Genomic DNA, 4,649 nt, shown 5'->3' with positions numbered 1-4,649 from the left:
TTATGGCAAATGTTTGGACTTAAATTGACTTGCATTTGAGAATTTTGTGGAGCAATTTACATTTGGTCGGCTTATCACTTATGTAGCTTGGATGCTATTTGGCCATTAATGCCCTGATTATGGATCTTGGATTTACTTGGATGCAGACACATGTTTGAGTAGTGATTGCTCCATTCTTATTTGGTAGTTGGTTATTGAGCAGTGATTGCTCATTGATACTTGGATTTATTGTGGGTTACTCCTTGATCAGTGGACTTCTTAATAGTGCTTGGGTTTAGCAATTATGGCTTTGTTGCTTTTGTGTTGCCTAGCTTCTATGCTAGTTGGGTTGCTTTTGCCCATACAAGTCAGAGAACAATTGCTCTTGATGTTTACCCAGCTATGCACTTTGTCTACTATGTACTTTACAGAGCCACTTATTTGGATGTTGTTGTACATATACTTGGGCTTCTCCTGGATCTTGACTCTTATAGGATGCTTTGTCACTTGTCAATCTTTACTTGACTTATATGTTCTTAGGTGGCATGATGTACTATAAAGCTATGCATATGCATATGGTTATGGGCTGATTTTGTGGTTGAATACCATATGCTCTTATGATAGATGTCTTATGCTTTACCGTACTCTGGTTGGTTATGTCATGCAATTGGCTATGAGTGTAGAGGTTTCCCACACTTCTTGCACAGCTCGCTTTCCGATTGGGTGTTGGGTGAGATGTCATGATTCCTCACCTTGTTTTTTTTTTCTTTTCTTTGTTTTCACTCCCTAGCCACATTGGCCTTTTAGTGGGAGGTTGTTGGGGTAAAAGGCCTCTGGCCATGCCCATGTACACAATGACCGCCCATTCTTTATTCATATATAATATGATAGTACAATAAGGCTGTCAGTTCAGTTGGACAACACCTACATTATTGTGTGTGCTCTTCTCTCACGCACTTCCTCTTCTCCTTCTCCACTACCATTGCACCCCCTTCAACTATCTGTCCCTATGGAGAGACCTTTCGCGTCTAATGCCAGTCCTAGCATGAGCCTAGCATCTAAAGTATGGCCGTAGCCCCCTAGCTCCTTAGCATCTCCTACCTAACTCCTAGTGGCTACATAGAAACCTCTCATGTCTAATGCTAGTCCTAGCATCTAGAATGGATGAGCAACACCTTAGTGAAGAGCTCCGTGACTAACCTTGGGGAGGTCTAGCATGCATCTCCAAAAAGTTCTACCTATGTTGAGATAACCTTAGAATGCATAATCATTCAAATAGTCCTTTTTTCTAATGCACCAAGCAATTGTTGAAATACAACTTATGCATAGGACCCTATTTTAGGTGCCATTCTCTCTAGCATGAGATCTCACTTCATTCATCTAAGTTACCATGAGCTTGTCATAGGCATATGCCTATGTCCTTGAAGGAAAATCAATCTTGGGGATTATGGTAGTATCTTTAATTGAGCCTAGTTTCTTCCTTCGAACTTAGCTTGTTCCTGAGTTCAAATTGATGCTTTTTCAAGGTCTTAGGTTTCCTCTAGCCCTAACCTCTTGCTAAACTTATAAGGGTTCATTATTATAACTTGTTCAAAAGTCACAAAAAAAATCTTCTTAGTAAAGGATCTTAGAAAGAAATTATCCAAAGTGTTCTACTCCTAAGCTTCTCTTAAACTAACTCATCTTAGATTATCTTTAATTTTAAGCTTCATTGTAAGGATAATGCCATTCTAGTTCGAAGGGATGATGATCTTAGCTAAAGATGTATTACTCTACTAACCAATCCTTTCCAATGATAAGACCTTATTGAATATGGGTTATTAAAGTAATGCCAAGTTATTCAACCTTGTCAAACCTAACTCTCCCTTTTATTCACATTGATAGCTTATTAATACTTGATCTATTGGCTTTTCTTCTCAAGAGAGGATAATTATTAAACCTAATATTCTATTGAACATAAATCCTTAGAGAAAACCAAGCATTTAGCCTAAAATTTCATTGAGTATAATTTTTAATGATAGATTTCTTTTGGCTACTAAATAATCATTCTATCATCACTAGGAAAAATACTTTAATTGTTCCTAAGATAGCTCATTATGTAAGGAAAAGTCCCATCATGGGAGAAAATGCTCATTTTGAAAATTCCCCATTGGGCAACTAAGTTATGTCCACTACTTAAGTCCTAAGGTATCCATAAGGATCCTTGAACTCAACTAGTTATACTACATATTATCTTCACTTTTCGAACTAGCACCTCTACTATTATTGTACCAAAATTGGAGTTTCTAATAGAAGGTAGGCACCTAATGTACAATGGGAACCTCATTTTGATGTGCTACTTCTTGCCCAACTCTTACACTCCTTCGATTTAGGGCCATCACAAGCACATGCACATGCTCCTTATCCCACTCTTCTTCATGAGTCTTCTAAAGCTTGTATGTCTTGGAATCAAGGGTTAGCAAGGAGAAATAGACAAGGCAAAGGTATAGGGTTTGGTTAGGTAAAAGAGATGCTTTGGCTTATGAAGGACGATGGGTCTCGAAGGGGTTTGGTAACATGGTATTTTCTTATATAATGGAGATTAGAGGCTTGAGGTACTTTGGATGGGTTAAGGATAGAGGGTAAAACTAGGGAGGTTGTAATAAGATGATGTCGATAAGGAAATAGAAATTAAGAAGAGTAAGTGATGGGGTTTGATTAAAAGATGGAGAAGGTATTGATAATAGGTCAAAAGGCCGACTTCTAGAGTTGATGTAGGGAAGATGATTCACAAGCAAAGGAGGATAAGGTAGGGATTTGATTCAATGGTGCTTGATGTCTTCTCACCTTCGAACACCTCTCTCTCACTCTCACTCTCTCAATTGCACCAAAATGATTCATGATTATCCTTTTGTGTGATATTAGGAAGGCTATTATATAGCCTATTTCTTAAGATCATCCAAATACACTTCCCTCTATCTCTTTGTACATCATGATGACTGCCAATCAGACTAATGATGGGCTCGATGTGGTGCAAGCTCTCTCTTAGCTTGCAATGGACTTTTCAAGCACTCACCTCTCAATGGTGCACTGTGATGCACCCCCCATTGTTTAATATAGAGAAATGCATATCATGTGGCTAATTTTATTGCATGTAATAACATGATAGCCTTCCTTGTCTAAAACTATTAAAAAGAAAATGATATTCTTAATGATGCTTTTGTCAAATTCCATGAAAGTGGAATAGAGTAAGGAGACCATTAGAGTGCCACCAAAATGTGTCAATTTGTGCCTTGAAAATTTCATATGGCCTATAGCAAATTGAGTCTAATAGAGAAAGGCGAAGCTATATATATAATAATTTTGTCAATCACTGATGTTAGACATGAGCTTTGAGGCCCATCCTATTACACATTTATAAGAGCCTGAAGAGTGATGCATAAGGGCAAGGTAAAAAAATACTTCATACCCAATAAAGTGACAAGAAGATGCTATCTAAGCCAAAAAAGTTCACTAGCATGGTTAGATACAGAAATTCATGCTTCTAGGGTTATGCAATGGATCTCTTATCTTTGCCACGTTTCTTGTTGTATGCATGAGAGCAATGTGAAGGAGTGTTGAGATGTCAAGCTCTACATGAGCTAGCATCCACTACATGCCTTGGTGATGTGGTATGATATTATTCACTAGTGTGTTAGCTGACTAATATGAGGATACACCAGTGATTCTACAATTGGACTACACCCACGTAGTCCATCCTTGGTTACGATACATTTATTGTGCCACTTTGTTTTATTGAAAGAAAAAGGGTCAATAAGTTCTTTTTTATATTGAGCAACCTGTGTTTTCCTTTTTGTGTACAACCCTGTTTTTAATGGGATTGTCCCCAGATTTGCAATTGAACTACTTGTTCATGGTTTTTTTCGTTTTGTAGGAAAAACTAGATCAGTATTGAATCCAAATCTATGATATACTAATTTAGCTTGCGACATGGCCTCTTCACCGAGTTTCTGTTGAGTAGCCTGGATTTGCTTTGCGATGGGCACTCTATTTTTACTTTAAAGCCACAATTTCTGTATTGGTCAAGGGTTTAATTCCATTGCAGTTAGGTGTACATGCAGCATAGTAACCAAGACAACCGTAAAATAAGGTAGGTGCCAATTGATTAGCATTTAATGGCTCAATTGGGGTGAATTACAAGAAAGAAGAAAAATAAGATTTCAGCTCTATCTCTCTATGTTCTCAAGTCTCCATTGCTTTTTTGTGTGTGTGCTCTTGGGTGCTTCATCTCTCTCCTCTCTTGTCTATTTTCATGGTATCAGAGCCAGCCCATGGCTACACAAAGCTTGATCGAAAGCTAAGGTAAATGCATTGGAGCAAGAAGCAAGCAAGCAACGGGTAAGAAGCTCTTCCACCTTGCTTGATTTGCCTTTGGTTATAGCCATAGGAGACTCCTTAGACTAGCAAGGCTATAGTCTCCAATTGCAGTGAAATTTGGTAAGTAAGAAGAATAGTGTATATATTGCATATAAGCCCTTTAAGGATATCCCATTGTAATTTTTGCATTTGATGTCATTTTGGCCTCCATTCTAGACTTGCAACAAGTGGTTCCAATAATAGTTTTTAGGTATAATGCAGTTTCAACTATGTATGCCATTTATAGGTGCACAGATTACAAATTTTGTATTTGT

Source organism: Lygodium microphyllum, chromosome 13 (genome assembly GCF_053477565.2).
Source record: "Lygodium microphyllum isolate KBCC chromosome 13, Lygodium_microphyllum_v1.1.10, whole genome shotgun sequence".
Classification (NCBI taxonomy): domain Eukaryota; kingdom Viridiplantae; phylum Streptophyta; class Polypodiopsida; order Schizaeales; family Lygodiaceae; genus Lygodium; species Lygodium microphyllum.
The sequence above is the reverse complement of the archived record's forward strand: the minus strand, read 5'-3'. Positions refer to the sequence as shown.